The 25033-nt window shown below is 38.3% G+C and overlaps 1 long non-coding RNA gene across 1 annotated transcript; it reads left to right on the forward strand.

Annotated features, from left to right (window-relative positions):
- The first annotated feature begins 8412 nt into the window (after positions 1 to 8412).
- On the forward strand, positions 8413 to 23945 carry LOC128314778 (uncharacterized). Its single transcript, XR_008296815.1, has 3 exons — positions 8413 to 8604; positions 8762 to 8850; positions 23697 to 23945. It is a non-coding gene; the product is annotated as an uncharacterized LOC128314778 (long non-coding RNA).
- Positions 23946 to 25033: the final 1088 nt, after the last annotated feature.

Here is a 25033-nt window from a genome sequence, read left to right on the forward strand (position 1 = left end):
TTTTTTATTCTCCCTGCTTGTGCCAAACTTGCTAAAAATTGTGGTTAGAGAAAATTTATAATAGCAAGGGATTTCACGTGTGGAAGCTAGCTTCATCCTTTTGTTTACAATTAGGAAACTGGCTGAGAAAAGTCAATGACTTTCCAGCGTATCCACTGAGTAAGTGGATTAAAATCCTTATCTCTTAATGTTCAATACTGAGATGTTTCATCATCATGTTTGATGAAACATCCTCATACGATGTTTCTTCAAACATTGTTGCCTTATATTTCTAGATGTATTCTTCATTTTCAAAGCATTCAGATGTAGTATTTTTTTTTCTCTATTGATGAAAGCTCTCCACTTCTGCACCACAGGTTGAATGTAACAGGAGAATTGTAGATTGGAATTTGATATTGCTGGATTTGGCTTATATTTCCAGTGAGGTAAGGATAGAGGTGATGGGCATACAGAATTGTGGTTATCATGCAGAAGAAACCAGACAGAGGAGCAGCATGAGGAATACTGAGAAAACACTTGGTGAGTGTAGGGCAGCTGCTCCACCATGGCAACCTGGCAACCTTTCATGTATCCAGTCCATATAGTGTGTCTGAGCTGAGTCTTAGCAGAACATCTCATGACCCTCCTATAGCAAGAGAATGTGGGAGTCCTATGGGAAGCTGCTTTGAGGTGGTCTCTCAACCACCTCCCCACTTTCCCTGGGAGGTTGTCACAAGATGGTTTCTCATTACTTTTCCATTTTTGAAATGGTCCAAGGTCTCCAGTAACACCCTCTTTAGGGTACATCTGCAGATTGGCATGGGCCCCTCAGCAGCAGAGTGCCTTGTTATTCAAGTTGCGGTGATTAGGCACCTATTGTTTCCTTGTCATCCTTGGAAGGGCCACAGGGAGCTGACACCTTTGGCTGATCTTTTTGCTATGTAAGTCATAAATTGAATGTAAAAAGGGCCATTTCTTTGCTGGCTAAACCTGCCAGTCCTGGTCCTTCCTTGTCCTTGACAGTTAGAAACCATGACCCATTCACCCATTATTTAACAAATCCCAGAACTCTTAACCTGGGAGTTCTCTTTACTTATTAGAAAGGGTAGTTTTAAACCTAAATTATGCATATTCCTCAAGCAGGCCCAAGAAGTATTGAGATAGATAGCAGGGTTTCTAGAGCCACGTGGAGTATTTAAGGCACTCCAAATATTTTACACATAAGGCTTCACTCTGGCAAAAAAGCATTACCTGCTCTTCCCCTGGGAGGTTCTGGGTATACTTTCATAGAAACTCTACCTTAGAGAAGAGGACTTGTTAGGTAGGAAAACTCTCAGAAGTGTTTTTACTTACAGTGATGTGATGCCAAAAAAGATGGTGAAGAACTTTTCCAAGACATAAGAGGTTATCCCTTTACAGTGGTGATGAAGGTGTGCAGGCCATTCTTACATTCAGAGTGTATCACAGAACCATCCATCCCAGCCCCAAGATTTCTGAAGTAGGTTTCGTGCCCAGTGCAGAGCCCAGTGTGGGACTTGAACTCACAACTCTGAGACCAAGAACTGAGCTGAGATCAAGAGTCCCACGTTTAGCTGACTGGGCCACCCAGGTGTCCATGTTGTGTTTTTTTTTAATCATTCCCTTACAGTGCATGTGTCTGTGTATGTGTGTGTGTTTGTGTGAGTGTGTTTCATTCTTTGGTTTATTTGTTCTGAAAGTAATCAAATTTTATTTTCCACTCATCTTATACGTTCAGGTAGCCTGTGGTGAGCATCTATGTCCCATCTCAAAGATTAGGGTTTTTCAAACTTTTTTTGAACCGATCCACAGTAAATACCTTACAACATAGGACAGTCATATGAGTCGCTTTATGTTTTTGTTGTATATGTTATATATATGTTTCTATCTTGCTTCCCAGGGCTACTCTTTGACCATAACTCCTCCTATCTCTTGTGGAAAACTCTATTCTTTTTGAGGATCCAACCATTGGCTAATCCACCCTCTGCATGCCCTTGTCAATATCAGCTATTGAGCTGATTGATATAGCGAGTATTATAGTAACTACTTACAATCTTTCTTCCCACCCAAAGTCCTACAGTGATTCTGGATATCTGATTTAGGATCCTTATTAGTTCTCCACCAAATATCCCAGTCTCGAGTGATCTTTATAATTCACTTCAGTCATTGCCTTCCATGGTCATACTAAAGATTATGCCATGACCAAGGATAATTTCCTTCTGAAATCTTTCCTTCAGACACCTCAAATAAAATCACTGGGAGCATCCATTTTCTTAACTAACCTTGTGTACAGTATGTTCAAATAAAACCACCTGTCTTTCCAAATACATGGTGTTTTCAGGACTGTTCTTCCTCCTCACTACCATAAGTTCCTGCTTATCTCATGTTTCTACTTACTGCAGTTAGACTCTTAAGCCAATTTTTCCCACAAGGTAGCTAGGTACTGCTATAAACAACTTTGTTCTGTGCTATTTAAGCTATACTCATCTAAAAAACAAAAACAAAAACAAACAAACAAACAAAAAAACTCCAACCCTGCACTAAACAGTGTTCTAACTTTCTCCCAACTATACCTGGCTACCAAACTCCACTAGGGAAAAGTCACGCAGTCTTTTAGCCAATACTGGAACATTTAAATAGCCATCTCATAAAGCTTCAAGTGGGAGGCTAACACTCCTTCTTCATAAGTCTTGTAGATTTTCCTAGTTAGAATTCTTGTAGATTTCCTTGTAGATTTTCCTAGTCTTGAAGATTTTGTCTCCCATTCTAAAAAAGCATTACCCAGTTCCAACTTCCAATCCTACCATTTCCCAGTTCCTGTTAGATTGTAGGATTCTAAGTTGAACCCAAGATTCTTGATTACTCATATATACACACTGCATAACACCCTCCATATGAGGGTCAACAAAGCCTGTGAGTTTGATGAGATTATCAACACTTTAATTAGGTATTAAGCAAGGTGATTATATAGTCACTCCCATGATTATGTGATGTTGTACATGACTTCATCATAGCAGACTAGAGATTATCCTGAGGCTCTGAAGAAGTCATTGGCATGTTTGAGAGTGTCACATACCTAGGACATAAGGGTGTCTTCCAAGAACTAAGAGTAACCCCTAGCCATCATGCAAAAAGAAAACAGAGACCTCAGTCCTTAGCAAGAAACCAAATTCTGCCAACAACCGGAGTTAGCTTGGAAAAGGACCCCAAACCTCGGATGAGACTGCAACCTGATCAGTACCTTGATTTCACCCCAGTAAGGACCCAGCTAACTGGTGCTGGACTCTTGCTTACAGAAACTGTGAGATAATAAATGTATATTGTTTTAGGCCACTAAACTTGAAATGATTTCTAAACAGCAATATAAAACTAGTACAGAAGACTTAACTTCTACTTTATAGGAGCACAAACCAGCCAAAGGAATCTTTTTTTTTTTTTTTTAATTTATTTCCACTTACTTTCAACTTTCACTTTTCCTCCTCTGTCCCATATCCTATTTAAATAAAAGGCACACTTCTCATACTCCTTACAGGCTTTCTCAGACAAATACTTAAACATGCCCTCATCTGTCTTTCACACAAATTCCTTAAATCCCAATTCTCCATCCAGTTTCCTCCCTTTATTTAAGACACAGTCAAGATTTCTAAATTTGGGACAACCTAGAGTCAACATATTCCCATTATGGAATATACGTACATAAAATTGTAGCACATATTTGCCATACTGAGGTAAACTTGTGAGGCTGCTTATAGGTGGAGATGACTTGTTTAAGTGTACCACACATCCCTGGCAGTGGTCCTCCATGCGTGTTTCCTTAATAAGAAGCATCAGCACCACCTGGAAACTTGTTAAAAATTCAAAATCTGGGGTCCTATTCTGGAACTGTTTAGTAAAACTCTGGAATCAGGGCCCAACAGTCTGTGTTTAACAAGCTCTTCAAGTGAGTCTGATAAATCAAGTTTGATTCTGAGTAAACCCAGATTTGGGGCAGTGAGAGAGGGAGAGGATTGGTATCCCCCCTTATCTGTAACCCATTTTTAGTACACTGTTTGAGAAGCACCAGACCACTGAAATTATTATTGCTGTAATTACCAGTAATTATCAGATCCAAGGGACACAAATTAGTTCCAAATTAGGCACATTTTAAGTATTCCATGTTTGTCATAAAAGATTAACCTGGTTCAGTTAGCTCCTAAGAGTTTTGTGATGGGTGAAAACAAAAAAAAGGGCTGGAAATTTGAACTCATGATGGACTTCTGTCTGGAAGGAAACAGTCTCCATTCTCCTTATTTGCTATGTTCTCTGACTCACCAATAGAGATATTCACTAATCCTTCTTGGTCATCTTTTAAAAGAAATAAACATCCTTGAATATGTATGTAGTACATGTTACCTATAATATAATAGGAATCATTAGATGTTGTAGTTCTTGGATTGAATGTAGATAAGGATGTTTAAATATCAAATGGCTGTTGGGATTATTAAGGGTCCAGAAAAAGTATGCTGAGAGGAGGATCTCGGGGGGACATGACAAATGTTGGCAATGTTGGAAATATGCTTTGATGCCTAACAAAGATCACCAGGAACACATTTGTAGCCAACAAGGGTAGGTTTATTTATTACTTTCTGCAACAAGAAACACAGTCACCATAAGGAACCATGGGAAGTCTCAAAAAGGATGAATTAAGGATAGAATATTAATAGAGTTATTTGTAGGAGTTAGTCATAGGACAGTAGATTGATCTGAGTTTGGAAACCAGAGAATTGCTGACACCGTAAACAATCATATCTTTAGAACACCTGTATACAGTTACTGCTAGATTTGTTTGTGTTATCTTGAAATACATGGATCTGAACTCAGTGGTGTTAAAAAGACCTTGAGCTTGGATACTCACTGACAGTCATGATGTTTTGAGACAGTGTATCTGCTTTGCAAGTCATAGTGCAGTCCATTTTCAAAAACTCTGTTTTTTTCTTCAAGTGGTTTTCCCCTAATAACCTGACAGGTGGGCAATTTTCCACTTTATTACATGTGTATTGGAAAACTGTGCCCAGAATACCTGGGGACTTATCTGAGTAAAGCCAGACCTATGAAAATGGTGAGGTATGGAGATCATAGACACTAAAATCCAATTTAGAGTTAATCACAGGTTTCTTGGGGGATTGGAACAGAAAGAAGTTAGGACAATAACAGAGTGAAGTGAAGACACAACCAATGGGACAAGTGGAGCCAACTATCAAACTCTTTAATCACAGTCAATGTAATGGTCAGATACCAAGTTGGGATGAGGCGGTGCCCAGTCTCTTGATATGAGAATGAATCCAGCAGGCCTCAACTAGACTTGGAGTCTGGACTGGCACTGACCCTCCTATGTCCTCATTACCCTATGATGATCTGTCAGTCTCAATAAATCATTTGATTCCAGTCTTACTAGGTAGTCTCACCTGAAATTTTTGTATTTCCTCTCTTCATTTATTACACATAGAGTTTCTACTCACAAAATGCTAAAGAGGCTCTTTACAGTAGCTATTAACCATATGTGACAAGTGCTTCTAAGGACCTGATTTTTTATTTTATTTATTTAGTTTAAATTTAAAAATGAACACTTTACTCAGTGACTGGGAAAATTTTTAGTATGTTTCAAGCATCTTCAGCATGTGAATCTCCCTTTCAACCATAAATTTTACAAGATCAAAATACAGATTAAGGATTTCCCCTGAAAATCAAATGCTCCCATGAAAATTGAAATGTTTTCTATGTGTAAAATACTGAACTTTGAAGACTTAGCACAAAAGGAAAGAAGTTTAAACTATTTCACTAGTATTTTATATTTGATCACATATTGAAATGGTAATATTTTGGACATATAGGGTTAAATAAAATATATTATTAAAGTTAATTTCACTTGTTTCTTTTTACTTTTCTTAGTGAAGCTACTGGAAAATTTTAACATACAAGTGTGGCTTGCATTGCATTTCCATCAGACCCTGCTGGTCTAGGTTACCAAAAGTCCAGTGAGATATTTACCTTAGACATTTTATATTTTCTCCCTTGTAAGGTGGTATCTACTGCTTCACTTAATATTTTACATATCGTCACTCTTAAAAAAAAATTTTTATGGGTATTGAGAGGGCACCTCTTGGAATGAGCACTGGGTGTTGTATGGAAACCAATTTGACAATAAATTTCATATTTAAAATAAATAAATAAACAAAAAAATTTTTTTTGAAAATAAAGTTAAAAGCTCTCCTTTCTTATTAAAGAGAAGAAACAAGAAGTGGTCCAAGTGCTCAAACATAGTCTGATGGGAAACAGGAGTGAAAATATTGGAGAGACCTGGAGTGAGAGTTAAAGCATTAGTAATGGCAAATCCTATTCAGGGACCGCTGTCTGGGAGTTAGGAATTTTATTGTGTGATTGTGTGAAACTAGAGTGCAGGCAAAGGCACAGTAGATCAAATCAATATGATAGCTCCAGAATTTGGGCTATTTAAGTTTATTTTTTAATGTTTTATTTATTTTTGGGACAGAGAGAGACAGAACATAAGCAGGGGAGGGACAGAGAGAGAGCAAGACACAGAATCCGAAGCAGGCTCCAGGCTCTGAGATGTCAGCACAGAACCCGATGCAGGGCTCGAACCCACAAACCATGAGATCATGACCTGAGACGAAGTGGGACGCTTAACTGACTGAGCCACCCAGGCGCCTCTGGGCTATTTAAGTTTAAGTTAATTAAAATTAAATTTTCAGTTTCCCATTCTAACTAGCCACATTCCAAGTATGCGATTACTTGATTACTTCAAGAACTAATTGGGTTACTTGTATTATTTTTCTAGGGCTACTGTAACAAAGTACCAGAGCCTGAGTTACTTAAAACAATGGAAATGTACTCTCTCATAGTTCTGGGGGCCAGCAGTGTGAAATTGGTTTTGGCAGGCTGTAGAGGAGAATCTGTTTCTTGCCTCTTCCAGCTTCTAGTTGCTGTCAGACAACTAGGTTGGTTGTGGGGACATTACTTGGCTTGTGGGGATATTACTACAACCTCTGGTTCCATGGTCTCATAGCCTTCATTTTTCTGTGTCTTCTCCTTTGTTTGTCTCAAAACTCTCTCTGCTTCTCTGTATAAAGATACACGTGATTGGATTTAGGCCCACCCAGATAATCTAGATAATATTCCTCTTCAAGATCTTTAACTTATTTACATCTTTTGCCATATAAAGTAGTCTTCACAGGTTCTGGAGATTTGTATGTGGACATATCTTTGGGGCCACAATTCAACCCATTATAATATGTATTGGCACAAATATATAACATTTTCATCATTGAAGAAATTTATTTTTCACAGGAGGAGAGTTAGAGGAGAGTTATGAATCAAGAGTCAAAACACTTGATAAATTGTCAGAAGTAACCCAGTAGCTGGTGAATCTGTCACAAAGAATTAAGGCAGTAGAGGCAAATGTCGAAGGGATGTGAGTATTTTAATTATAGTAAAAAAATAAATAAACACATAAAATTTTCCAACTTAATCATTTTTAAGTGTGTGTACAGCCCTGTTAATTATATGCACATACTTATACAACAGATCCCCAGAACTTTTTTATCTTTCAAAATTGAAATTCTATACCTCTTGAATAACTCCTCTTTCTCATCTCTCCTAGCCGCTGTCAATCACCATTTTACTTTGTTCCTAAGAGTCTTACCACTTCAGTACCTCATATAAATGGAGTCCAGCTGTATTTATCTTTTTGTGACAGAATTTCTTTTTTAAGGCTGCATAATATTCCATTGTGTGTGTGTATACCAAATTTTGCTTACCTATTCATCCTTCAGTGAGCATTTAGGTTGCTCCCACAAAGAAGTTGGGTTTCTGCAGCTGCTGCAAAAGCAAGTCCTGAAAACATAGATGAGAGAACAGCATAGTTATTCTCAAAACAGTTATTCAACACATACTGACAGTGCATTTATGCCCTAGATGCAGTGCTAGGGAGTCAAGATACAGTGAATCACACATGTGCACAAAATCTCTGACACTCAAAGTGCTCAGAACAGGGTTTCACTGTCAAGGAGGTTTGGCACGGGTTAGAAAATGTTCTGAGGTGCCAGAATCACTCCAGATGTATTGATCACTTGGAGGGGAGGTTGGCAGCTCTGGTCAGAGATTTAAGCATCTAGATACCTTCTCCTCAGAGTTTTTTAGAGTAGGTAAGGAAGGTGCTTGAACACCACAGAACCAGGAAAACAAGTATTCCAGTCTTTCTGGGTTTTCCCAATTGTTTGAACTGCGGAACCGTCTATCAGACATTTTCCTGTCACGTGGGACCTCAAGTATCAGCATCTCATTGGCCAGGACTCTGGGTGGGCGGGAAGAACAGGAGAGACCAATGGGGATGGGTCAAGTGGGAAGCGGAGGCTGTGCTCACACGCATGCGTAGTGCCCTTTGGCTGACCGCAGGAAGAGCTGTGTCCTAGATCGCCGCAGCGGGTGTGGGTGTGGGGTACCTGTGTGCTGGCTTGCCTGGCTACACAGCCAACCTGCATTCCGTGGAAACTGGCAGATAGGCCAGTATCTGCCTCAGGCTTGCAAGGACAGGCCATTTCAGAGTCACAGGTACCTCCAAAACCCAATCTCGTGGCAGTCCACCTGGCTCTAAGGGGCTGAAAAGGCTTCACAGGTGCCAGAAGGGCCCTTTGGGTGAACGGCGAGCCTGGGTGTCCCGGCTATACCTTCCCACAGACCTTGACTGACTGGCTCTCGTTTTTCACAGAGAACAGATCGTGGCCTCAGCCATGAGCCCAGCAGCTTCAAACAGTCTCTTCTTGGCCTGCAGCCTAGCATTGGCACCATTGTTTGCAGGTGAGAGAAGGGGTGGGCCCTGGCCATTCCCCCATTGTTCCTGCCCAAATTACTACACCCTCCACCCCCCTCGCCTCCCCCCCCCACCTCCCCCCCACCCCTCCTGTATTCCGCATTCCGCCTTGCATTCTCGCATTGCTCCATTCTGAATTAGGTTCCATAGACCTTCAGTGACATTTTCTTTGCCAAGGCCTGCTCTGCATGGCATCCAAAGTGAATGAGCAGACGTGGTTCCTGCCCTCATAGCTCTTACAGTCTCCTGACTAGTACTGGGCACAGAGTCTTGATTTACTCAGTTGGGCAAACATCGAGCGCATCCTTGTCTCATGTATTCTTATGCGAGAGCAGGGAAAATTGGTTCCCTATTCTTGGAGTTGTGAGCAATATGAGACATAGTGAAGTGTTGGCACTTAATTAGCTTTTGTTAAAGGATAGCTTTTTGTCTGTTTTTCTCCAGACACCACCTCATATTGGGGGAAAGGAGAAGAGAAAATGTTCACCACTAAAACGCAAATCATGGGCCCTGTGGAATTGTCAGATACTGTATGAACAGATACTGTATGAACAGCCACTAAGTACCCTTGATTATTCACCAGATGCAGGATGTTCTGTATCCTGCATCAATTAGTGGGCAGGAGTCATTCAATTAGTGCCATAAAATATTTTTAAGTTTATCAGTTATGGGATGTTCTCAGGAAAAAGCACAGTAAACAAGGATAGGGTTGTTATGCAGATTTAAGTCATCTTCTTATCCATTGATAAGAATTTCTACAGATCTGGAGTCATCTCCTTTCTGGTAGGTGGGAGACACACTTACAAGGGTGTCTTTTTTTTTTCTTAATGTTTATTTATTTTTGAGAGAGAGAGAGACAGAGACAGCATGAGCGGGAGAGGGGCAGAAAGGGAGACATAGGATCTGAAGCAGGTTCTAGGCTCTGAACTGTCAGCACAGAGCCCGATGCAAAGCTTGAACCCATGATCCGTGGTATCATGACCGGAGCAGAAATCAGATGCTTAATGGACTGGGCATCCCTTACACTGGGCCACCCTTACACTGGACTGGGCCACCCTTACACTGAGACACCCTTACAAGGGTGTCTCATAAGGAGATTTCCCTTATAAATACAGTTTACGTATTTCCCATATAGATGTCTCTTACAGAAGAGTAACTTCTACTTGGTTTTCAGAGCTTCTCCTATGTTTGCAGTTTCTACAAAAATAACCTAAAATAGTCTTTATACAGAAGAGACTTTTTTTTTCAGGTAAACTCCACACCCAACATAAGACTCAAACTCATGATCCCAAATCAAGAGTCACGTGCTCTACTGACTGAGCCAGCCAGTCATATTTTGGAGTGGCAAATTTTGCTTTCCTACAGTAACTTACCTCACTTAGTGTAATGGCCTCAAAGTCAATCCATGTTGTCACAAATAGAAAAATATCCTTGTGGTTATTGTTGTTCTTTTTTAAATGTCTAAATAATATTCCATTGTGTATGTATATACCACAATTTTCTTTATCGACTCATGTATTGATGTACACTTAGGTTATTTCCGTGTCTTGGCTATTATAAAAATGCTGCTGTGAACATGGGGGTGCAGATGTCTTTTCAAGTTGCTATTTAGGTTTCCTTTGTATTTTTTTATTGTTTTTAATGTTTGTTTATTTTTGAGAGACAGAGTGTGAGCAGGGGAGGGGCAGATAAAGAGGGAGACACAGAATCCGAAACAAGCTCCAGGCTCAGCTGTCAGCACAGAGCCTGACATGGGGCTCAAACCCACAAGCTGTAAGATCATGACCTGAGCCGAAATTGATGCTTGACTGACTGAGCCACTCAGGCGCCCCAGATTTCCTTTGTGTATATTCCCAGAAGTGAAGTCACTGGATCATATGGTATTTTTAAAAATATATATATATAAAGTACATTTGAAGATCTAATTGGCTTTATTAAATGTTTCATGAATTGGGCAGCATTCATTCCAAGAAGCACTTGGGAGCTCCACTGAGCTGCAGAAAAGGAAAGGTTTTTAAAGGCAGTGAAAATGCATGTTAAAAAGGGAATTTATGGGGCACTTGGTTGGCTCAGTCGGTTACGTGTCTGACTCTGACTCTTGGTTTCAGCTCAGGTCATATCTCATCTTCATGAGATCAAGCCCCATGTTGGGCTCTGCACTGACAACATGGAGCCTGTTTGGGATTCTTTCTCTCCCTCTCTCTCTCTTCCCCTACCCGACTCATGCAGGAGTGTGCTCTCTCTCTCTCTCTCTCTCTCTCTCTCTCTCAACAAATAAATAAATAATAAACAGTAAATAATAACAAACAAACAATAAATAAATAAACAACTTTTAAAAATGAGGGAATTTATTAGCAAATAATGTATTGTTTAGGCAAGGTCATCTTCCTAAAGGGAAAAGAAAGACTGTTTCAGGGAATTGCCTCCTACAATTGAACAGGAAATTTTTTGGCTAGTTATAGGTTACATTTATGAAGGGTTGAAACTGTATAGTTAGATTATGTATTAAATCTTGGTTTACTGATGTGGAGCCTTAAAGTAAGTTACTCCATTTGGGGCCTATGGGGTTTTTTCACAATTCTTCTTTTGATCCCATGCTTAGCTGAGAGATGTGACCAAAATTTAAGGCATTAATGCCACTCTCAGCTACCACTTTTTAGTTTTCACAGCTTAGGTTGATCCTTTTTATGGTATTCACAGGTCATGACATTTTTGTTTAATTTCTTTGGTATGCACGGGTTACTTCATGCTCACAATTTTTAAGTCATCATCTTTTTTTTTTTTTTTCCTTTCCTGACAATTCAGTCCTAGGGAGATCATCATTTGGTTGGTGCTTAGTGGCTACAAACATGCTTTGAAAGCTTTTGAGAGAATATAATGCACAAGGGAGATTTTTATGATTATGGTAAGCAAGATAATTCCCAATATTTACAGTGCACTTTGGAGCCATGGTCTCGAAAGCTCAAATAACCAAAATCAAATAAGATAAAGAAAGACTCTGTGGAATAATTCTCTTTTTTAAGTCAAGTTGTTTGTTCTGTGATCTTATGTAATTGAGTTTCAATTTCCCTAAAAGCATCAATCCAAGTACAACAAATTGTGTTGGCCACAGTATCGACACCTCCTTAGTTAAAAGACAACTAAGAGTGATGTGGTTTGAAGGAGTGGGGTTCAGAGCCAATGGCCAAGAAAGAATTCTTGAGATGTTTTTGGTGCAAAAAGGTATTTTTATTATAGCACAGGGACAGGAACTGTGGTCAGAAAGAGCTGCTCTGGGTTTGTGAGGAGTTACTGATTATATATTTTCTATCCTTTGGAGGGGAGGTGACATTAGGGCTCTAGAAAATTGAGTCTACAGGTTTCTGAAGATTGCTTTTTTCTTATAAATCATTAAGACAGTTGCAAGATGGAGACTCATGTCCTGCATGACTGTAATCTCTATCAGTTAGCCATTTGTTTTTCACTTTCCTTTGTTCTTGGGCAGCCAAGGAGTACCTGAGGAATGTCACACATACCCCACCTGGAGGGGTGATGGGTTCCTGGTATTAGCTTGTGCTTTGCCCTCAGCTTGCCTTTTGCTCCCTTATCAAAGAGCTACTCTATTATCAAAAACAACTTTGGCCAGAGAATCTAAGGACCTTTGTTGACTAGCCATTGAGCAACAGATTCTGCAATGTTTTTAAGAATTGAGGAGAGGTGTTTTTTTTTTGTCTTTTTAAAAAATTATTTTCTTATTTACATTTATTCTTAACCAGGAAAGTTTGGTCCTGCCAACGGAAGCAAATTGTGAGTCATAAGTGCCTCCTGGTAGTCTCTTCCAACTTGATGATGTAAATCCAGGGGAGCTGACCAATGAGATATCTTATTTCACCTGTAAAAAGCTAGGAGCACAGTTAAATAACCTAAGAGGTATTGCCAGGCTCTGTCCCAGCTATCTAGGCATTTATAGACCAAAGAAGAATGATGACCACTGCAAAAGACAAACCGGTTTAGGACATAAGCCACTTCCACTAGGTGGCACTGTTAATGGACAGATAGGGTGTTTTGTTTTGTTTTGTTTTGTTTTGTTTTGTTTTGTTTTGTTTTCTAATGATAGATCCAGCAGTCTGAAAGGCAAAGGTTTTCCCCCTTTGAATGTCCTGGGAGATAATATATGACGACATTATTTTACCAGTCCAGTGTCAGAGTAAAGCAAAGAAAGAGAGGAAGGGTTTTGTGTTATAGTATAAATTCTTGATCCAGCACCTTGGACAGAAGTAGTTTACCTCAGTATTTATACCTAGCCAATTTGATTTGCCTGTGTAAGACCAGATGTCATGTGGACCCTTTTTCATATGTGAGATTCATATCCAAGTTAATAAATCCCTGAAATTTGGCTGCCATCTGGGTAGTGGATCTCCCTTCCAAGAGATTCAGGGGCTGTTTTTGTTTGTAGCAATTCCAAGTAAGAAGGGTAAGAGAGAATTGGAGACATTGGTTTGGAGAGTTACAGCCACATTTTTTAGAAAACTAGAATTCAGGATCCATCCAACTTACAGGAATATAACAGAACTTCAAAAGACAGTTAACAGGATTAAAATCTGATATAAATAAAGATGTAGACATAATTTCTTTTCTTTAAAATTATCCTCATTTTTGGGGCACCTGGATGGCTCAGTTGATTCAACATCTGACTCTTGATTTCAGCTGAGGTCATGATCCTAGGGTCTTGAGATCCAGCTCTATGTAGGGCTCTCCAGTGAGGGTGGAGTCTGCTTAACGATTCTCTCTGATTCTTTCTCTCTTTCTCTGCCCCCTCCCTTGCTCGTGTGCTATCTCTCTCTAAAATAAAAAATTAAATAATAGAATCACCCTAATGTTTAAAAAAATTTTTTTATGTTTTATTTATTTTTTTAAAGCAAGAGAGACAGAGCATGAGTGGGGGAGGGACAGAGAGAGAGGAGGAGATAATAGAATCTGAAACAGGCTCCAGGCTCTGAGCTGTCAGCACAGAGCCCAACGCAGGGCTCAAACTCACAGACTGTGAGATCTTGATGTGAGCTGAAGTCGGACACTCAACCGACTGAGCCAACCAGGCGCCCCTATATACATCTCCTTTGAATATGATATTCCAAAGTTTTGTCCTGTTATGAAGAGAACAGATTCTCATTGAACTTACATAAACAGCTAATTATCTTGCCATAAAAAGAATAGTCAAGTTTTTGAATTTTGGAGAAATCAAGAAGGGAGAGAAAAAAAGTAAATGTTTCATCTTTGTTCACACAGTATATCTTACCAAACTGTTGATAGCTTAAGAGAAGAGAGAAAAACATTTTCTAAAATCTGCAATAACAAAACATTAGAGAATCATCAATTTTTAAACAAGTCATAAAATAATAAGTCATAAAATAAGATCATTATAATTATCTTCTTCAGAGTATTTAGTCCCCTGTTATTAATTTTTAATCTGTTTGAATCCAGTTTTTCCACTAGTTTTAGAAATTTTTACCCAGTTCAGTTTTATGAGCTGGAGTTATCAGAAATCTATGTTCTAGAGTATTTAACAGATTGTTTTTCATGAATTTCTCTGAAGATAAAATACGTTTGCAGAAAGCTTCTGTAAAAACTTCTGAGTAAAACAATAACTGAAAATGATAAAAGACTTGAATATGGCATAAAGGTCTGATTAGGGGCACCTGAGTGGCTCAGTCGGTTAAGCATCCGACTTCAGCTGAGGTCATGATCTCACAGACAGATCTCATGTCGGTCTGTGTGCTTACAACTCAGAGCCTGAAGCCTGCTTCTGATTCTGAGTCTTCCTCTCTCTCTGCCCCTCCCCCACTCACACTCTGTCTCTCTCTCTCTCTCTCTCTCTCTCTCTCTCTCTCAAAAATAAATAAACATTATTTTTTTTAAAAAGGTCTTATTAGAATTCATTACAATGCAGGTGACAATGGAATTTGGTTATTTTTGTGATGTGTAACGTAAGATAATAACTAGAGTAATGGCTGGTAATATTATATCAGGACATATCACAGTTTTAGATGTTTTACAAAATTTGTAGAATACTTATTAATAGTATTTACCTATACAATGTAAGATTTAGTATCACCTATTTGATAATGCTTCCCATATAATTTAACATAACAAATAAACCTAATTAGGTTAGCATCTTCCTTTTTATAATGAGAAAGAACAATCCTTTGAAATGTTCAGTGACCCTTTGGAAATTTCAAAATTAATTTGTGGCCAAAAGACTTCATTTTAAAATTCGATTTGGGGAAGTTTGTAAAAAAAAATACCAAAAGGTTTTGAACACTTGACTAGTAGGGTAATAGGTGGCTGTGAAACAATAGTTGGTTGTTTAACCAAAGTGACAAAGACTTCAGAGGCAAATATAGAATGTTATATAATTGTGAGTAAAATTTCACTTTTTTAATATTAAAAAGACTTAGTTTTCTTAAAGAACTGATGATAAAGATATCATGAAGCACAGAATATTATTTTGATAAAATACAAAATGCTTGTTTTCCAGAGAGATAACTTTGAAAGGGAAAAAACAAATTAAAAAGTTTGTGATCTTTTATCAAGAGCAAACCAATAGTTTAAAAAACTGTCCTTTTAGAAAGAGAAAACTACATTTTAACTTTGCACCAGTGTACTTTTGATATTGAAATTCATTCTTCAGTAAATTCATTTTACTCTTAGCCAGCTGAACCACATATCAAAATTCCTTTTTAAAGAATCCTTTTCCACAAATTTCCTAAGTTGTTTTTTTTTTTTTTAATTCAGATTTTGTCTGAAATTTTTCCTTCTTTAAATAACCAGCTTTATTTTAGGACAAAATTATTTTTTCATCACCACCCACAAAATGCATTTCCATTTCTCATACCTTCTTTTACTGAAAGCATCTCCTCCTTTACTTGCATATGGAGATGTTTTCCTTACTGTTTTTAGTAGTTTTAATTAGAATTCTTAACTCTTAAAAACTTTAATTTCTATCAAAAACTAAGTAGTAAGAAATTGTGACCTGTTACACCACAAATCTTTAATTGGCATATTTATGAATACATGTCATAATTTCTGAAAATGTGCTTTCTTATAGTACAGTCTTTCAATAAAGCACAAAAAAATGTCTGCTAAGAGATCTAAATTTATCCTTAATTTCTGTGTGAATAAACCTGTGTTTAGTAATTAATACTTCATTATCTTATTTGGAAATGATGTAGATTTTCAGTAAATTTAACTAAACTCATCACTTAACTCAGTAAAACTTTAAAATTTCAAGTTGCCAAAAAGATTCAGGAAGCTGTTTTTAAGTAAGTTTTATTATACCAAGTTTTTATTGACAAATTTTATAACAGAGATAACATGAGCTTACTTTAGTAAACCTGGGTAGAATAAGTATTTTATATTTAATGTTGATGACTCTAAAGACAATCCAGTTTTAAGTAAACTGATAAACTAGCTTTATTACCAAATATTGTCCCATATGACATAAACCTGAAATTCACTTTGGTCTTTTTATTCCATTTTTGAGAATTAAAAAAAAAAGTTTTATTTATTTAAGTAATTTGTACATCGAACATGGATCTCTAACTCACGACCCCAAGATTAACAATTGTGTGCTCTTCCCACTGAACCAGCCAGGTGCTCCTATTTTTGAGAATTTTTATGAATACTAAAATTACGTAAGTGCTTAGTTTTCTTTAAGCTGGTTAAGTAGAATCCTTTTACCAAGTAATTTTAGCAATACCTTAGAGGTAGAAAATGCCATATATTCAAAATAAACACAATGCACAAACAGATACAGAGAACTTATAGTTAGTAATACTTGTGGAGAAGGTTTTTGAGATTTGTATTTGTCCCTGGAGGAAATATTGAGGCTGAGGTCTAGAGTTTGGGTGAGTCTCTTTAGCAGTTTATAGTTTTAAAATGACTCTTTTCTTTCTTTCTTTTTCTTTTCTTTAGTCTCAGGTGGCCTGTGTTTATATTTTACAGACATGATAAGATTTATCAAGGGACAAAGAATACAAGTTCCTCCATGAAGGACTTTGGTTTTCTAAGGCCAATAATTTAAAAACCTTTTGAGATAAACAGAGGAGATTCGGGGTTTGGTAAAGGAATAGGTGGACTTTGAATTGCTTCTAGAGTTGCACTTCTAGTTTTGGAAAGGTTTGTAAGATAAGGACAGTTGCTTTTAATTACTCAAAAATTGAGTTCTAGCCAGGATGTGATGTTAAAGGACTAACATACATCACCTATGTTGAATTTTTTTCTTTTAGTTTTCCCTTGACTGTTTAAAGGAATGATGTAGAAGTTTATCAGAAAATCCTTCAGTGTCATATCAACTCTAGCAGGGACTCATAAAGTGCCCTCCTTGAAGGGTAGATAGGGGGTGTCTAGTGGACTCTTGTTTTTGTCATGCAAAGACAATTCAGAAGATGACTAGAATGAGGATTGAAATAAAGCAGGGATAGAGGGAAGCAGTAAGAATTATAACAATCTTACAGTCTTTTTTATTAGGTACCTCATATATCTTTTAATTTTATTATCTTTTTTTTTTGTCTTGAAACTTTCAATGAATCTATTTTTGGAATTTTGAAGACTTTGCTTTTTTTTAATTTTTAAAATGTTTTTTATTTATTTTTGAGAGAAAGAAAGAGACAGAGACAGAGTGTGAGCAGGGGAAGGGCAGAGAGAGAGGGAGGCACAGAATCCAAAACAGGCTCCAGGCTCTGAGCTGTCAGCACAGAGCCCACCCAACACGGGGCTCAAACTCAGGAACCAGGAGATCATGACCTGAGCTGAGGTCGGATGCTTAACCAGCTGAGCCACCCAGGCGCCCCAACCTGATGGTTTTTGCTTTTGACAATTTTTGCTTTGCTTTTATACCCCAACCTGACAGTTACCAAGTCAAGTTCTTCAGAACACAAAAGAAGCTTATAGATTGTCATAGCTTCCAGGACCATAGTTCTTGGATACAAAATAAGCAGGTGTGTGAGAAGATGGAAGACTTAACTCTGGATTTTAAGGATCCCATTCTCTTATTATTTATTTGTTATTTTTCTTTTAGCCAAGCCTTTACCTCATGTGCACATTAACAGAAACCAGTAGTACTGAGGAAACAGAAGTGTGGATACTGGCGGTAACTAAAGAACTAGAGACTGGGGAAAGGGTCGAATCAGCATATCTCAAAGAATGGGAACTGTGGACTGTTTCCAAACAAGCAAAACACTGCAGCAGCTCCCTTGCTTTAGGAGTTAATGGCAAATTGGCCAATAGAAGAACCTGAATGTACCACCAGCAATTCTCAGTGTGAACTAAATCAGCAGACTTTAGTAAATGGGGACTAAAGACTGGAACTGGAGAAGGATTTAAATCAGCAAACCCCAGTAAGTAACTGAATCAAGGGCTAAAGACTGGCTCTCTGTTAGTGCCTCTTAGCAATCTGAACCCTGGACTGGAAAACCAATTAGATCAGTAGCTTGATGCAAAGAAGGCAGAGGTCAAACAGAGGGGATTACCAATGGCCCTCAGAAACTGTGATAAAGACAGTAACCAACCAAAAAAGAGTTTACAGGGTGCCATGCCTGTTTGTCATGTTCCCTGAGTGCTTTCAGAAGTTTGCTTTGATCCCAACACTGCCACTAACTCTGTTAAGCACGTACACAAATTCAGCTGAGTAAATTTGAAGATCTAATTGACTTCTCTAAACAATTTATAAATCAGGCAGCATCCCATCTAATAAGTAGAGGGGAGCTCTGCTGAGCTGCAGAAAAGGAAAGGATATGATTTTAAAGTCAGAGAGAGGGCATTACAAAAAGGATTATAATATTAGCAAGAGATATATTGTTTACACAAATTCATCCTCCTAAAAGGAAAGGAGTCTCTCAGGGGGTGGCCTCCTAGTGCTGACCAGAAAATTCCAGTTTGACTAGTTAAAGGTTACATTCCTGAGGTGGTTGAAACTACAGTTAGGTTAGGTATAAAATCTTGGTTTATTGATGTGGAGCCTTCATGTGAGTGACTCCATCTGGAATCTGTGGTTTTCCTTTTAACAGTAGTTCTATTTTTAATTTTTTGAGGATTCTTTATACTGTATTACATAGTGGCTGTGCCAGTTTACAATCCCAACAGAAGTATACAGTGGTTTCCATTTCTCCACATCCTCATCACCATTTGTTATTTCTTGTCTTTTTGATGGAATTTGAGGAGATATTTCATTGTGGTTTTGATTTGCATTTTCCTAATGATTAGTGATACTGGACATTTTTCATAAACCTTTTGGCCATTCTTATATCTTCTTTGGACAAATGTCTATTTAGGTTTTCTGCTTGTTTTTTGATTCAGTTTTTGCAGGTCTTCCTCTCTCGCTCACACAAGGGCAAAAGCAAATTTTAGAACACATTTTTCCTGTCCTTTCCCTTTGTTTTTATTTATTTATTTATTTATTTATTTATTTATTTATTGTTTATTTGTTTTTAGTTGTATACATTTTTAAAATGTATACAATGTATATATTAAAGTAAAAAATATATGCTGATTCTTAAGTACTAAGTATACAAATGTGTACCCAAAGTAAATAATATATGCCCATGGTATAAAATGCAAAAGATAAGTAGTAGAGAGTATATCATGCTCTCCTCTTTAGCCCCCAGCTTTTTGGAGGCAACCACAGTTACCTCGTTCTTGAGTTCCTTTCCAGAGATCATCTATGATCTTTACAAACATGTCCAAATGTATCTTTGTCTTCCCATGGCAGCATTTCATGCCTGATGTTCTAGCTCTTGCTTTTTTTTTCCCTTAAACATACATTTTGAAGAGTTTTCCATGCATGTAGAATAACACATTCTAAATATATGTTTCATGGATATGCTAAAGTCCATCTAGCCATGAGCATTTCAGTCATTTCTAACCATTTATTATCCCAGAGAACACTGCAGTGAATGACCTACTGTACATACAATTACATATGTAGGAAAATACCTAGGAATTGCTGGATCAAAGAGTATGTCCAATCTAGACTTTTTATTCTATATTATCAAATTGCTATCTAGAGAAGTTGTACTAATTTATCCACCAGAAATGATGGAAAATGCCTGTTTCCCATATTCTCACCAACACATTTAGTTTTAGTTTGTATTCCTCTTACCACAAATACTCTAGAGCAATGTTATCCAATAGAATGTTCTGCAATGAGTGAAATGTCTGTATTCGTACTGTCCAGGACAGTGGCCGCTAACCATGTGGGGCAATTGGGCATTTGAAATAAGACTGATACAACTGAGGAACTGAACTTTTAAAACAAATTTTAATTACATTAAATAGGCAAATTGGACAGAATAGCTTTAAGCAGAATGGGGTGTGAAAGAGTTTGGAAGGAGAGAAAAGGAAATATGAGACACATTGCTAAGAAATTATGAATTGGGAAGTCTTTTTACTGTTATTGATTGGAATTTGTTTTTTATGTTTTTTTTTTATTACTTTTGCCTCTGTACTGTGCTTCATCAAACAAGACTCTTTAGAAAAGAGCAGGCCAGGTTAACACTGGATCTCTAAAGTATTTAGTCTGTGGAGAGCTCCAGCCATCTCTGGATTCTGCTTCTTTTTGTCATCATGATAGCACATGGCTTCCAGCCCCCAGAAACCAACCTTCCCAACTCCTGCTCCTGCCCAGGGTCGAGGGCCTGCTGCCCTCACATTTGCAGGGTAATATGGCTCAATATTAAAAAGCTAAAATAATGGTTAAAATAGCCTCTATTCCCTTACCTGGACCTAAAAGGCCTGGAATATTCATACTCCTCCGAGTTCCTTGCCAGAGATTTTCAACACTGAGACATCTTCACTCTGCTTCTCAGCCCACCTCCTTTCCCCACCTCACTTTTCCTTCACTTTGAAGGGCATCACAATCACGTGCATGGACACAGCAGTCCTCAAGTCCAAGCTCCCCTCTCCTGTCACTGCTTGATCTGTTTGAGCAAGAAATTCTAGGTTTCTTGGTACCAGGCACGGTTGAGGGAGAGTGTGCAAGCTCTGAGTCGGTTTGTTACCTTGGTATCACACACCACACGCTGCTCACCTTGTGGGAATTGGCAGAGCCAAAGGAGAGCTAGGAGAAGTCCTGCTGGAAGGAGGAGGTAAATTCTGCAGATACATAGTGTGACTTTTGCTTCCTGTTTTCCTTTTGCCCTACCTTTTCTCAGGTTTCTGCCTCTTCACCTGTAGTTCCCTCCACTTTCTGCTCTGCTCCAGGACTTTTTATTTTTTTTTTCTGCAGCAACAAAGTCCAGTCTTTGTCCTCAACAGCGGATAGTATTAAGGACACTGAGATGGAGGCAAAGTGTCAGTGGACATTGTTGTGGATCCCCAAAGACAGAGAATGCAAGGAGAACTATGGCTCCTTCTTGTCAGCTGGGGCCTCTTCTTTAAACCTCTTGTACATGCTACATCCTGTGCTCTTTATTTATAAGACTTTATTTATATTCTGCATAAGCACATGGAAGTAAATCTGTTTTAGGCTTCCATTAAAAAAGTTACCCCTTCAATGCAGCCGTTCCTGTGAATTGCAACCATACCCTACATTTTCTATCCTTTCTGTTTCTCTTTCTAGTATTTTTCATTGTCTTACATACTGTGTATTTTTCTTCCTTCTTTCTTTGTGTCTACCTCTGCCATCAGAAAGTAAGCTCTATGAGGGCAGGAATTTTTGTGGTAACTCTTCTGTTGAGTGTCATATGTGGAATACTACAGTGGAGTATAGGGGAAGGTGAAGGGGACAGACCTAAGTCTGCTTTGTGAGCATGGGTACATTTGCCTGCCAGTGGCAAATAGCCAGCAAGTGTTTGTGTGTGTATGTGTGTGTGTGTGTGTGTGTTTTTAACAGCATCCTGGGAGATTAAGATGAATGATGTAGATGAGAAGGATGTTGATGAATTCAACTCCAATGGCTTCAAGTGCCCAACATGCTTTGCAGTGATGGGAAGAAAGTGTGACAATGAGCTCAAGTGGTGCACAGCAGATAAAATGAAGTGTGTTGAGTTTTCTGGTGTCATAAACACAGGTACTTTTCTTGTTTGCAATATGGTGTAGACACAGTACAAGTAGTACTCTCTCATAACCTTAGGGGCATGTGTCCTAAGGGTAGTGTTGAGGAGAATGCAGCTTTTGCCCAGATTTCTTAGAAATAAGTATATAGCCTCACTCTGAAAATATGTCTAATTAGCTTTCTCACATTCTTTCATTGATTTATAAAATTTTACATGCTTTTGTCAACAAATCTGCTAGCTTTGAGGAAGGTGGTTTGGCGTATTGGATGAACCTTCATCCTCTGCAAACTTCAGCTTTTTTTAAAAATAATATTTTGTTGCTTAGAATTTTTTTTAAATGTCTGTTTATTTTAGAGAGAGCACAAGTGGAGAAGGGGCAGAGAGAAAGGGAGAAAGAGAATCTGAAGAGGGCTATGCGCTGACAGCAGAGAGCCTGATGCCAGGCTCGAGCTCATGAACGATGAGATCATGACCTGTGCTGAAGTCAGAAGCTTAACCAACTGAGCCACGCAGGCACCCCTAATTTTTTTTTAAAAACATGAGTAATTTTTGCCCCCCCAACACCACTGGGGTTGTTAATTTTCAAAGTAAAAGGTTTGCAGAAAGGCAGTGACTAAATTTAAACTTTCTTCAAAGAAGATTGTAAAGCATAATTTACTCTACTTGCTTTGAGAAAATCCAACACAAAACTCTAAATTGAAGACACAAATGTGAAATGAATTAGAAGCAGTAGTATTGTAGGGGCACCTGGGTGGCTCAGTCAGTTAAGCGTCCAACTTTGGCTCAGGTCATGAGCTCGCCCTTTCGTGGGTTCAAGCCCCGCATCGGGTTCTGTGTTGACAGCTAGGAGCCTGAAGCCTGCTTCAGATTCTGTATCTCCCTCTCTCTCTGCCCCTCCCCTGCTTGTGCTCTGTCTCTCTGTTTCTCTCAAAAATTAGTAAATGTTAAAAAAAATTAAAAAAGAAAAAGAATCAGTAGTATTGTGTAACATGAAGAGCAGTGGACAGGGTTCCATGAGGGTTGGGTTGTTTGCATAGTTATTCTTTACCTTCTCACTTTTTCCTGCTGATTCTGGGAATTTAGCTTTGTTGGAGTTCATCCTCAGATAATTAAAGGGACTAGTCATGTCAGTTGGTCTCTTGGATTCTTATGTTTCTACTTCCTGTAATTTTCATTAACAGAGTGATTCTTTGCTTTATAATAGCAGTCACTGGATATGGCACCCAGAAGAGGCAAAATGAAATTACCAAGAACATAATGTGGCTGCCATGTGTAAGAGTGTATCTAAAAGCACTCTGAAAGACAGGGAACACAAGCAGAATAACTTTTTTATGGCTATTGTTATTTCTTTAAAAATAACTCAGAGAGTAAAAGGAGATTAGATTTATGTCTCATCATGGAGGGTATACATAACTGAAATTCAGATACATGCAGCTCCTCATAGTCATTTGAAGACTAATGAGAACTAAGGACTAAGAACAAGTTCTTACTACCATCTGTATAAAATGTCAATAAAACATACTAGATACCTAAGTGATAATGTGAATTGGAAAATTTTTTACTTAAAGAAGGTTTGGAAAATATAACAATATTTGATTGAGGTATGTTGTGAGGGGGTTTAGGCATCTGGCAGCTGTGTGTTTGGAGGACACCATTCCAGCCCACTGTCTCTGCCAGAGACAGTTGTATTGGATGACTCATACACAATTATGGCCTGGCTTACATCTTATGTCGTTTCAGTGGGTAAAAAGGTGTGTATAAGAAAGGAAGAAGGCAGTGGCAGTCTTCTTTTTGTTTTTTTGTAGGTCTTAAAGACACTGCTGTTGAAATGAAGAAATGCATACAAGCAGCAAAGAGATGATAACTTATATGGGTTTTCCAATTGCTAATGAGAGTAAAACCTGCAGATCAGCCATCAGAAATGGGGCCAGAGTCAGACCCCCAGCTCCCATCTTTTTTGTTCTCTTTCTCAAGAAGCTGCTTCACTGAGCTCCTGCAAGAGCCCAACTATCTCCATTTATGAAATAAATGTGGAGTGTCTTTTTGGTTTTGGATTTATGTCTTCTTTCATGTCTATTCATTTCTTGATATGTATATTCAGTTGCCCAATTACTCAGCAAGGTTTAGGTATGGTGTGTCCAGTTTCCCAGAGTCAATCATTGTTGGGTCCCTGCATCTGAGAAGATCCCAGGACATTTAGAGAATGAGGACTTGCATAAGTGAAGTACTTCAAAAGCAATACAAGAAGCAAGAATAAGAGTAATACTTCTGCTCACGTAGCCTGAGGTGATTGCTTTAGAGGCAAGGTAGAAGTGGAATAGTATGGATTCTACTAGGGAAAGGTTAAGATTTTAGATGAATTTTGAGGATATATGCAATATTTGACAGCAGGGATAATGTGCATTCGGGCATGGAGTTGGGGGAGTGGGCAGATGGTAAAGTTCATTAGCTAAGCTTAACAATAGGGGGAGTGGGGGAAAGGAAGGTATCAGTAAATATATGGTTCTGGCTGAAAGCCTCTTTCTGTGAGTGACAGAGGTGGAACACAGTAAACTCATTGAACTAAGCACAGCCCTGCTCCCACCATGATGAGAAGCTGTTCCTGTCAGTCCACTGAAGACATGGTCTAGTTCTGCCTGTGGTTCTCACCCCTGACCTCTCATTACAATCACCTGCTAGCTTTATTTTTTTAAATTTTTATCTGATTGTTAATGTACACTATTTAGTTTCAGATGTACAATAATAGTGATTCAACAGTTCTGCATATCACCCTGTGCTCATCACAAGTGCATCCTTAATCTGCATCACCTATTTGACCTATTACCACACCCTGCTTCCCTCCCATCTGGGAACCATCAAATTGTTCTCTATAGTTAAGAATATGTTTCTTGCCTTCTCTGTCTCATTTTTCCCATTTGCTTGTTTGTTTTGTTTTTTAAATTCCACATGTGAATGAAATTGTATGGTATTTGTATTTCACTGATTTATTTCACTTATTATACTCTCTACCTCCATCCATGTAATTGCAAATGGCAAGATTCCATTCTCTTTTTTTAATGGATGAATAGTATTCTGTTATAGATATACCACATCTTTATCCGTTCATCTATCAATGGACACTTGGGAAGTTTCCATATCTTGG

Source organism: Acinonyx jubatus, chromosome A1 (genome assembly GCF_027475565.1).
Source record: "Acinonyx jubatus isolate Ajub_Pintada_27869175 chromosome A1, VMU_Ajub_asm_v1.0, whole genome shotgun sequence".
In the NCBI taxonomy this organism is placed as follows: Eukaryota; Metazoa; Chordata; class Mammalia; order Carnivora; family Felidae; genus Acinonyx; species Acinonyx jubatus.